This window comes from Nipponia nippon, unplaced genomic scaffold (genome assembly GCF_047370975.1).
Source record: "Nipponia nippon isolate SJK-2023a ecotype South Korea unplaced genomic scaffold, ASM4737097v1 scaffold_9, whole genome shotgun sequence".
NCBI lineage: Eukaryota > Metazoa > Chordata > Aves > Pelecaniformes > Threskiornithidae > Nipponia > Nipponia nippon.
The window spans coordinates 42,825,977-42,838,526 of NW_028262413.1; the positions used below are offsets into that span (position 1 = coordinate 42,825,977).

General features: G+C 41.8%; 1 long non-coding RNA gene across 1 annotated transcript in view; it reads left to right on the forward strand.

Annotated features, from left to right (window-relative positions):
- The window catches only part of LOC148050297 (uncharacterized), a 124,894-nt gene that overhangs the window by 83,128 nt on the left and 29,216 nt on the right, over positions 1–12,550 (forward strand). The window contains exon 2 of the long non-coding RNA XR_015701405.1: positions 103–213. This is a non-coding gene — a long non-coding RNA (uncharacterized LOC148050297). The remainder of the gene's footprint in view (positions 1–102; positions 214–12,550) is intronic.

Below are 12,550 nucleotides of genomic sequence, written 5' to 3' on the forward strand. Positions count from 1 at the left end.
ACCAGTGCTAGATGTCATGCAAAGTGAATCTGGCAGAAATGATGGGGAGCAGAACAGAACTGCTGAGCAGGTTTGTTGTGGTTTAACACGTGTCTCCTGCAGGAGGAAACCTTCTGTGCTGGGCAAGTGGGAGCCTGCAGATGACTGAAGGAAGAGGCAGAGCCAGCTTTGCGTAGGAACACCTCGTCTAAGGATATGATCCAAAGAAACATGGTAAGTGGGTACAGCTCTGTCTCCAGCACAGCTCAGCACTGTGCACTGCGTGTGCATTGAGGTATTGTTTGCTCTTGGCTACAGTCAGGCTGTGGTGATCAATAACTTTTCTCCAAGGCCTTCAAATTCTCCCTGAAGGAAACCCTGGAGGTGACCATTCCAAGTCACACCTGGTTTGCAAGCAGATATCTTCTTGTAGAGGAAAAATGAATGTCTAATTTGTTCAGCAAGGAAGTATGTTTTGAATCTCACTGTAATCTGACTCCCTGGATCAGGAGAGATAGTGCATGGTTTTTGAGACAGAAATATATCCTGTTCTTGAAATGGTTGGGAGAAAGCAGCAATCTGTGTGGGAAAGCTGGAGAAATGGCAGGAAGAAAAAGAAAAATTACATGCATTAGTGGTTTATGCCTTCCAGACATTTACAAACTCTGGGTAATGCAACTCAGAGGGAATTTTAGTCATTCCAAGGAGGCTACATGATTTAAGAGGGCATAAGGGTTGCAGTTTGCTCTATGGTTTAACCCACGAATAAAACTTCCATCACCCAGTTGAATATCTGGAAGGTATTTGGGGCTGCATTTTTAGGAGCACAGACACTAATAAAGTGTTTCTTTATTGCTTCAGTGACCTATCACCTCCGTATTGTCTGGCCTTGTGCTGCTCACGGTATGGAGAGGTTAATGTGTAAAACATACCATAGCTTCAACAGGTTTGGGGAAAACAAAGACAGTTTTGTGGTTGTTGCACTTCTGATTTTTTTACATGTGACATTGCTCTTTCTTTCTGTCGCATGCTTTAAAGACTACCTACCTGATCCATTCTCCCTTGCTGGCCTACTCTCTGCCTCCCAGAGAGAGTTAAAACCAAGACAATGTGCAGCTGAATGTCCAGTGGCCATCATCAGCCTGTGATCTAATTAAATTAGAACTCTGACTCTTACATGTCCCTTTAATAGTCTCCTACCTGTTTCATTCAGTGATATCTTCCAGTCCTTTTCCTAAATAGCTGATACATTAGAAAAGGTCCTAGAGCATTCCTTATTGTATGCCACTTGCAGAGGCCACTTCATTTTGTTTAATACATATTATTATCCCAAGGTTGGGATAAGTTCTCTTGGCACTTTTCTTAATAACATGTACTTCATGTAGCATTTTCCCTTTTCTATTCCATTCCATTCCCTCCTTATATTTTCCATATTTTTCATATTCCAAAATATTTTTCTGCCTTGGTTTTTGACATGTAAAGATAAGACATATATCAGTATCAAAAAAATCCCCCAGTCTGTTTTGTGATGAACAACAGATGAGAATGACAGCAGTGAAAAAAACCATCAAGCATTCTCCTTCTTCTATCTTGAAGGACATTAAAAAAGAGAGGAAAAATATTTGGAACTGGGATGAGGACTTCAGTCTACTGAGGGTTTAACTTTTATCCTTATTTTATTAGGAAGGGGAAACAGAGGCAGAAGGACTTGCCCAAATGAGTCAGTCATTCAGCTTAAACAGATGTGTTGGCATGATTCTGGCATCTTTTAGAAATACCAAGACTCATTTTGATTGTGAAATACTTGCCGAAGTGCATTATCAGGGAGCCTCAAAGGGGTTTCATTTTAGAGTTAGTGGTTTAAGGCTGTTCTGATGCAAAGGAAAAGTGGATAATACCTCATATTTCAATCAGACCATGAGTAAGGACCCAGAACAATCAAATTCAGCTCCTTTGCCCTTTATGCCATGCTTCACATCTCCATACAGCACTAAGAGAGAGTCTGAGCCCATGGAAACTGGAGCAAACTTGCAGTGTTGCAGCAATGAGTAGGATTGAGAGTAACTGGACTTAGACTTGTGGGCAACTTTGAACAGCTCTTTCTGATCCATCTACTGGGGGAATACCATCAAAATAATTTCATTCCTGTCACTTCAGGTGTAAAGTGATTTTAGTGATGATGAAAGTCTCCAAAGTGATGTACTCTTGGTTTGCTTCTTTCCTTCCCTCTCAGGACAGCTAACTAGAGCAATTGGCTTGCTGTTCAGGTTGTAATTTGGTTCATGATTAAAGTCCTCCCTCTCTCGTGTGCTCTCACTGTCCTCAATGCTATTTCCAAAGAGAATCTAACGCAGATAACTGGAGACAATTTCTAACCCTGAATTGCCAAGGAAAAAACGTGGAGTTGCAGTGGCAGGTATTGAAGGTAGTTAAGTGCCTGATCACAACTCCATTTGCATTACAGGCACTTCAGAAAGCCAGGGCAAAAGGTATTCTGCATGACACCAAAAGGCAACATAAAACTTCAAAATACACCAGAAGCTGCTTAGTCAAGGCAGCACAGAAATCAATATAGGCTGCTAAATTAACTTCAGAAGCATAGCGAGTGTTGGATAGATGCCCCATAGTCATTTGCAGGTGCCTTGTAACTTCTGGTAGAACTGTTATTTTCATGCTGGTTCAGGTGTGCTGCATGGTGCTGCACCGCTCCCGGGGAGTGCAGTGTCAAATGCACTGCCTTCGGAGCGCTCTGAAAAGGCTTTCAGACCCTCCTTAGATAGGAGTCAGAGTCTGAATATATTTTATATCCTAGCAAGATCACACAGGAGAGAATATGTGCTGTTATGAATAAAAAAAGAGGCATACAGAGGGTAGTCTAAAAGACCCATTTTAGCCAGCTGTTTTGATTTTCTTATGGATAAGGTTGCTGTTGTTACTTGAACAATTTGAAAATCAGCTTTTTTAATAACTATTTTTTTAAAGGAGGTGGTGGAGGAATCTAAACTGCAGGTATTTTCATTGTGACCATTTTGAGAAAAATGCCTTGCAAACATATTTCTATAAAGAGCACACAGGGCTTAAGATGCTCGACAGTAGCCAAAGCAAGCAGCAAACCATGTGAATGCCTCCAGACTGCTTCCAGGGTTTTGTTCCACTGCCAAAAGCTGAGACATAGACTCACAGCATGAGGCAGCAAACTTCTCTGGCTTTACGTGCTCGCGCATGAGGTGGATTTAACATCAGAGACTGTTATGCTCCCCTCGCTTCTCCCCTTCTATTTCTCCCTCAAGATCTTGGTTTAACAACTAAGAGAGTAATATGGAAGTAATTCTGGATCTAGTGGTACTGAAGGCAGATGAAACAACTTTGCCAGTTGCAGCAACTGATATATTTTTTGATTTTTTTTTAATATATTTATCAAAACATCTGTGCTTGTGAACTCTTTGGAAAGACCAGTTTCACTGTGTTTCATCAGGTTGCTTCCATCTTGTGCCTGTGGATGGCCAGGTATCGGGAGATCTCTTAGATAATGTGTGTGCTTCCTAGGGCTGTTCAGAATATAGGCTCAAGATGCCCGAAGGACATATGGTTTCTGCTCAGGAGGAGCTGGATAGGTACAGGTGTTTTCCTTCATTTATCTTTCTGCCACTCAAGAAACTTAGGATGAGCTCTGTATCTGACTGGTCGGGCATCATGCCCTAAGAAGCAGATGAATCCCATCATCACGGGGCAGCCTTTCTTAACCTCCCTTTCAACTTGCCTGTTCCCTGAGATCCTCCTCAGCTAATGGGAGTTAATTGTCTCCAGGGTAGGGAAATTATCTATAATTCCTGGCTGCAACGGTTTAGTCTCTTAGATATCATCATTGGCATTGGGAACCTGGCAGCAATTAAAGGTAGTTAGCCACTGTTTGGTGAATATAAACCTCTGCAGGCAACAGTGATAGTTTGCTGCTATTCTGTTACCCTGGAGGAGGTGAACTGCTGGGGACTGTTACATTTGCACCTTGAGCCCTTTTGCAACCCTCAGCGTAGCTCTGACCTTCATGGACGCGTTTAGGGACACTGTTGTGAAGCAACTGTGAGGGCTTCCCTTACCAAATCCTAGTTCCCAATTCATGCAATGGCTGGAGATACAGGCCTGGAGTCTACAGAGCGTGTTTTTAGGATGACCTTTGAGAAGTCTGCCCAGTATGTATGAGGTATGTGTGTCTGTTGGCAAAAGTAAAATCCCCAGATCTATATGGGTGGACATAGATCCTGTCAGAGAGAAACTTTGATCGCCCATGTGTAATTTTCTCATATGGAGATGTCAACTTTCATAAAGTCTATGGGTTCAGTTTCAGATTAATGTGAAAGTTTTGCCCCTGTTTATTTTGTATCACTTAGGAAAGGTTGACTGGATCCTTAAAAGGTTGTCAGCCCTGATTAAATCAACCTTTATGAATCATCTGGTAGAACCCTGGCCTGAACCTGTATTTGGAAATCTTCATTTGAACTGTCTTCTGCTCCAGTTTCGCTTATATATTAAAAGAAGCAGACAGTAATGCTCTGTCACCTGCTGTCATTTGGTTAAGTGGGTCATAAGAGATGATATTAGATGTTGAAGTGATTTCTGAGGGATTATTTGGAGCATGGCTTCTGTGGGTCTCTTGCTTATGCAGGATTGGAAGTAAGTTATGAAAACAGGGGGATGACGAGGTTTGAGCTGGCTGGGGCCTGGGAGCTTGGGTGGGGACATAAGGACCTTGGGGTGGAGAGGGGAGAGTGTGGCTGCTCTCATGGCCAGCCTAAGGGCATGAGCCAGAAGGAGGGGAAAGCAGTGTAGAGATGCCAGTCACAAAGGATGAAGATGAGACCTGGCTGATGTGTGGCCTTGAGAGCTGAGGAAGCTTTGCCAGTAAGTGAGATGAGATTTCAGTTTTTGATAAAAGCCAGGCTAAGGTCATGTGGCCGCTTTGAAAACTTTGCAAATGTAGCAACAGCTGCAACTCCTGTAAAACACAGATTATTCCCCCCTGCCATGGAATTCTCTGCTGCATCAGCAAAAGCATCAACAAGCAAGTTATCTGTTGTCTCAGATTTCTCCATGCCTGGTATTTTAGCCAGTTCTTGCCTTTGACTGCTCAGTTGGTTGGGCAGAGCTTTTCAGAGTTTGGGCAAATAGGTAGAGTTTAGCCACCTTTGCTTTGGAGCTATATCAGTAAGTCCTAAGCCTCTTACCCAGATCATCTCCAGTCTCTCCCTTCTTTTTCTGCTTCTGAACAAAGGGCCACAGATAGAGATCACAATCCAGTGCTAGGAGAAGCCATCTTCCCAACATGTTCATGCATGTAGAATATTTCCCAGAAGCAAATGCATTTTTCTAATCTCAAGACTTTGCTTTGTGCATTGAGATCAGACCTTGAGCAATAGCAATCCACTGCCATACTTCCCCTCTGCTTTTCACAAATTCTGCATATCAAAGGTATCAGAGACAGGATTCATCTGTATGAAACTGATTTATTAGAACTTGTGAAACCAGATTTTATTCACATGGCACTGCAGGTAAGCAGCATGGTTTAACTGTAGGATGGCACGCTGAAGGGCATGTCACTTGCTTAATGTCTAAACAGAGTCAGAAATGGGGAGAAACATCTTGCGTAACCAATGACAAAGTGGGGGTGCAGTGATTTCTGCCAGGTATTTCAGGCATCAAACAACTCCTTGGTTCTGTCTGATCAGCTTTGAAAGTTTCATAGAATCACAGAATGTCCTGAGTTGGAAGGGACCCACAAGGATCATCAAGTCCAACTCCTGTCCCTGCATAGGACAACCCCAATATTTACACCATATGTCTAAGGGCATTGCCCAAATGCTTCTTAAATATTGTCAGGCTTAGCACTGTGACTGTCTCCCGGGGGAGCCTGTTCCAGTGCTCAACCACCCTCTGGGTGAAGAACCTTTTCCTAATGTCCAACCTAAACCTCCGCTGGCATATCTTCCTGCCGTTCCCTCAGGTCCTATCATTGGTCCAGGGAGAAGAGATCAGTGCTTGCCCCTCCTCCTTCCCTTGTGAGGAAGCTGTAGACCACGATGAGGTCTCCCATCAGTCTCCTCTTCTCCAGGCTGAATAGACCAAGTGACTTCAGCTGCTCCTCATATGGCTTCCCCTCTAAACTCTTCACCCTCTTCATGGCTCTCCTCTGGACACTCTCTAGTAGCTTTGCATCCTTTTTGTACTGTGGCACCCAAAACTGCACACCATACTCAAGATGAGGCCGCACCAGTGCAGAGTAGAACGGGACAATCACCTCCCTTGACCGGCTAGCAATACAGTGCTTGAGGCACCCCAGGACATGGTTGGCCCTCCTGGCTGCCAGGGCACACAAGTTACTATTTAGATTAAAAATTTTCAGATACTCAAAACTTATGTTTTTAAAAGGTCTACTATAGTTAGCACTCAGAGCTGTTCTGTCCTGCCACTATTGAAACAACCCTCCTGTTTTCATGTTGCACCTGTATTTCCATGTGGTACCCAAAGGACAACTCAGTCCCTCTGTCATTGTCTGTAGCCTCTGCATGGGATCGTTGGGCTGACAGTTCTGGCATGTCTGATTCTGCCATGTGGGTATTTTCCTGCTGAAAGCTGAGCTGGCACCAGCACCCAAGTTTTGAATATCCCCAGAGAGCTTTCAAATGGGAGGAAACTCCTGGATGGGATCATGCTCTGTGGGTGACTCTGCAGCATCAGAGGAGGCAGACCTCTGCACTGATGTTAAACCAAGTGCTTGATTTTCCTTCTGAGCTGCCAAGTTGTCACTGGTACCTTGAAAAGCCCTTAGCTCCCCTTTAAACTGATGGAAATCACAAAATCTTAGTTTCTTATAGGATGATTTCTTTAATTTCAGACTGTACTGGAACTGCCAAACTGAGGGGAATTATGCACAAACATGCTGAGCCATCAAATCCCTAAGACTTTTAAATTACCAATACATTTCAGATGCAAAATCCTTACTATTCAATCTTCTTTCCTGCTGTGTGACAAAACACTAGACACCTAATCACATTCTCTGTTAGATTTGCTTTTTATTAAAATAGTGGGCTTATTTTAGTGCTCTGCTACTGCTGCTATATATGCTTGTAAATTAAATCAGTGGAGATATATAGATGTTCATATGCTGATATAAAACAAGAGAAAAGCAAAATTCATTCATCACTGCATATTTGAGCACGCAAGGATTTTTGCTTGCTTTGCTGACTAAGCTACTCCTAGGGCTGGTTCTGATCACAGGATTATCAGCCACATAACCTCAAAGCAGATAGCGACCGGTGCAAGTAAACTTATGTAAAACTGGTGTGATTCAGACTGGCACGAGTACAGAGACCTGAATCATACTCTCTCTGTTTGCATTCATGTCCGTTAAAAGCAGATAAAAGAACTTTTTCAAAAAGGGATGAAGGAGAGATGCTGTATGAGGAAAATGCAGTGATAATGATATCTGAAGATGCTTCTTATTTGGTTTTTGAAGTGTAAAGTATGAAGCTGGTCAGTGAGGGAATGGCATAGGCAGAATTATGGATTCTTGGGAGTTTATATTTAGGAAGCGCCTGTATGGAAGGAGGCTTGAATGTTTAAAGCAGATCTAAGAGTCTGTAAGTAATTTTGAATTCAGTCAAAGAAATAGATCAATTGAACATTCCCCCATGCACCCAAAAAACCCTTTTGGGTCTGTGTGTGTAGATGCATTCACTCAACACTGCTTATTCACAGAATTGCTCTGAACAACCTGAAACCTTCAACAGCAATCAGTTATTTATGAAGGTAATAAATAGCCATGACACTTATTCATTGCAGGTATGCTTGTGTCTGGATGAGACGGGGGGTAATTTTCAAATCTCATTCACCTGATGGATGTGGAAGGGAAGCCACAGGAGATGAGGACACCACACCAGAAACAAGCTGCCTTCTTGCTGTTAGTATCCAGGAAGTCTCTGTGGTGCAGATGTGACAGCAGCAGCAAAACTTATTTCATGGTTCTGTCCCATGAAGAAGCTATGAGTATCAGCAACCACACAAAAGAGCTAGTGGGGGGCTGGGGAGGGGAGAATCTTGAAAATAACAAACATTATCTATCTGTCCTTGTGGAGCATGGTGGTTACTTGTGGATCCCACTGCCTAAATACCCCATCAAAGTAAAAGCATAGTACTGCTATCTGTTGTTATTCTGGTTTGGTTTTTGTTTTTAAAATGATTCCAGCATGTTGACTTATGGTTCTGAAATCCTGCAATTCTTTGCCAGAAAGTGTCGGTTTAGTTTGTTAAACAGAGTCGTGAATCAAAGTATCCATCTGACACAAAGGACTTGCGTGAGTGGCTGTGGTGAAGCACAAGAGGATTATTATAATCCTTGTCACCAGGGGAAGCAGCCTCAGCAAAGCTTCATCTCCTGCTCCCTCCTCAGGTCCCTACCACCTGGCGGAATGGCTTTGTTGGGGATGGAGGGGATCAGGTTCTGTCCTGAGCCATCAGAAGTCTAGGGGCTGCTCTGCTTGGGGTGGGATTTTTTTTTTGTGGGAGAGGTTAGCTCACTTTTTCATGTCATCTCATTATGGGGAACAGACAAATCAATGGTTCATTTAGGCTGGAAAAAATAAGGGAGTTCTTTATCAACAGAGAAGAGATGTTCTGGAGTAACCTCTGAACACCAATAACGTTGACAAAAACTGAACTGCTTTTAAGATGTAGATCAATAAATGAGTGAGATACTAGTGCTAAGTATCTATAGTGATTAGGGTTAATAGCTTCATAAAAGATATTAAGCCTGATTAGTGTTGGAGACAATTTCACCGTATGGATCTTGGATCTGATCTGTGGTGTTGTCCTGTACTAGAGCTGCAGTGTAACTGCACTGCTGTCACTCCTGATTTGAACTACTGGAAAAGAAGGATGGAGCTAACGTAGTTTCAGGATATTTTCTGTAATACCATATCCAGGTTTTATAGAACCCTACTGGTTTCCTCCCTCTTAAACACTTTAAGATTTTCTACCATAAAGGGTTGTTTGGAAGGCTAAGAGTATTCAGGAGGGAGGAGGTGGTGGAGCAGCCAAAAGTGTGTGATAAATTAATGTAATTACTCAGCTTTGCACTATAGCTCAAAGGTGTCCGCTCTACATGTGCAGTGCCTGCAGTAGTATGCAGTAATAATGGTAATATAGCATCAATGTAAAGAGAGATGGACACGTAAACACCATCTGAGACCCATATTATTTCTAGATATGTTGTGTTGCCACATCTGGCTCCATGCTAGCAGAATGGGGCTTTCATGCTATTTTTACTCCAGACTTTCCTTTCATAGGGCTTTTGTTCAACTTCCCTCTGCCTCTCCCCTCTCTTCTTTGCCCCTGACTGCACTCCACGTGCACTTGGGCATGACAGTGAACGTGCAAAATCGCATCAGCGGGCCAGTCACAGAAGGAGAGAGAACGTAACCCCTTTGTTTTACAAATCCACAGTTGCTTCTCTGGTTGCTCCATCCAACTGTTCCTCCTGGCTGAAGGACTTGGTTTGGCTATTTCAATCTGCTGAAATTACTGCTGCTAAAATAACCTTCCAGACTTCTTGTTCTGGCTCTGTCTTTGGACCCTCCCTGTGGAGCAATCCTCTCAATCACAGCAGAATTCTTTTCCTTTAAAGCCTCATACCTCAGCATGTTCGATCCATTCTCTTACCCCAGTCTTACCCACTTACCCTCATCCACTGCTACTGTATTGAACTTTGGAATAACAGCTATTTATTTCACTTTGGGCCAATCACCCAAGTTTGTAAGGGACAATTTAAAGTGACATATGCCATTCTCCAGGAGCAGAGGTGTGGCAGTGGTTTCCATTGCTCACCCATGCCTTTGCACAAATGCTCACTGTGCAAGGACCTCTTCATGAAGGCAGGTAACTTAATTATAGAAAAATCTGTGAACAAGGCCCATGGTTGCTATCTGCAGTCTTCCACATTGGTAGTGAAAATCAAAATTTGAGTTCTAATTTGGTTCTAAGAGCCAGATCTATCACTTACTTGATTAAGCAGTTCTTTGTTATGCTATGGAATTTCTCAGCTGGGAGATAAGCCCCATAAATGACCACCCAAGAACCTGTGAGAATGAACATTTCTTCCCATAACAGGTGGCTGGCAGAGAGATCCCTGTGAGATGATCTTTACTACTCTACCATAGAGTTTTGTTCTACTTTCCTAAGCTGAAGTGTCAATATTTAAAAAACAAACAAACAAAAAAACCCAAAAACCCCAACAACAAACAACTGTACAAATCCTGCACAGTCTGCATTCAAGAGGCTGCAAGAAGTTGTTCAAAACCATTTTTTTTCCTTTCCTCCCCTTCTTGACAACAGCATGAACATGGCATTGCACTCCCAAGAGGTTCTACAAAGAGTCTCACTCCTGCCTTGAGACACGTCTGGGGAGAAGTTTCCAGTCTTTGTATTTATGAAAAACTACTATAAGAAAATTAGTGCTGTACATTACTCCCAGAGTGAACACTTTAGAAAGTGATTTTAATAGATATTTGTCTTACTGACTGGCTCGCGCTGTGGTGCAGCAATAAGTAGTTATGAGCAACTTGCTAATGAAATATTTCACTTCAAGGGGACCCGTGATTCAGTATATAAGCACCAGTCCATCTGCGGTGGACTATTTTTAATATCCCTGGATCTGCAATAATATGTTTAATTGAAGCCAAATTGAAGTTTCTATTGCTCATTTTTAGGCCTCTTTTTCTCAGAGCAGCTCTGTGTAAATGTTCTTATGAAATATTGTGAGACTGAATGATTTCAGATGAGAATACCAAGCCAAAATTGGAGTTTGTCTGAAAATATTCTAAACAAAATGCAGAACCAAATGTTTCATGTTTCCTGTGATTCTCAGTAATTTCAGTAATTTATATAGCAGATTCTTCACAAATTATCATGGCCAAAAGCAAAGTTGTAGGTCAAAAATACCACTGAATAATGAATGCAATATACAATAGCATAATACACAGGCATGCTTACACATACTCTCTCATGTAATAAAAATGAGCACTGCTCTGATTCATACCTTAGTGGCTTTAATAATCATATTTAGATAGCAATTCTATGAAAGTCCTGTAACATCTGGGTAGCCCCATTTGTCCACTGCATGATGCTGTTTCCTCTCACTTGTGTTTTTATGCACTCTACCTTAACTAATAAGGACATTGCAAATATTCAAGCCTTGGAAGAAAATCTCTTTTCTTTGGAATTAAAATAAACACCATTGAGTCACAACAGCTTTAACTTTTGTTCCCTCTTGTTTTGTCTCTTGGTTAAAACAACAACAATAATAATAACAAAAAACATACTGTCTTGGTTAGGCATTTCCCAAGTCAGTACTAAACTAAACACAAAAATGGCTTTCTGTGGGCAGCTGGAGTTACTAGAAACACAGAGGTGTCCCTATACTAGGTGCAAAATGTGCTCTGGTTAAATGCATATTGTCTTTAGAGCACTCCCAGCCTGACTGGAAGCACATACGCTAGACAGGACTTTAGAGAGATGTTTATAATTTCATTGGTAGTAAAACTGTGACTGCACTTCTGTATCAGATTTCCAAATCATGTCAGGTTCATTCAGCAGGGTAATTCAAAGACCATCTAGGCTTTGATGGTTGTGCAGTTTGCAGGAAGCAAGAGCTGTATTAATATTGTCAACGGATGATTTTGTGTGGGCCACCCAGTACAGTCACTTCTAAAGCTTCTGCTTGGCCGAGATCTGATCTCACAGTACAAGACTGACTTTGTTCTCCAGTCGGTATCTATATTGATTTTTGGCAATATTCTACAAGAATCCCACTACTCAAATTTTTATAAATCTTTTTGTCTATCCTTCATCATCCTGATGTCCTGGTTAGAATTTGCTGGTTGGTGATTATTTGAGATAAATTGATCTACACTTTGGTGCAAGCATTACAACTAGACCAAATTTTCATTGAAGGTTAAACTGTTATTTTGCCACTTTGAGCTAGAACTGTGATGCTGAGGTGCAGTGGTGGTATGTTGCCAGAAGGACTAATATATTCATGGGATCATCCAAACAGATATATAAGTTCTTAGTGAAGCCCAGCAACTGGAAGGGATATGTTCTCTAAATTCAAATGTTTCATCGTGTCTTTCTACAGATTGAATGATTACAAGAGATTTGCTGGTTGATGTAGGGTGAGTTGATTAGCATGAATGGAATGTCCACATTAGAAGAAGAAACAGCATCTTGATGTTACATTGACTTCTTAAGTGCCTTTTCAAACATTTCTTTAGAACAGTTGGTGGAAATTGTATACAGCTTGGCTGAGAAGCAAACAATTCTGCACAGCCCTATAGGAATAAGCAGGAAACTAGAGCTGGAAGTTTTTGGCCATTTTGATAGAGTAGATTTACTGGGCTGCTGTAGCAATACTTTCTGAAATGTTCCATTTTGGCAACCATTTGTCTACTTACAAAGAGAAAGGATTAGAAAATAAAAAATTACAGTATTCTTTAAATATCTCAACATAGGCAAGTCCTAAGAG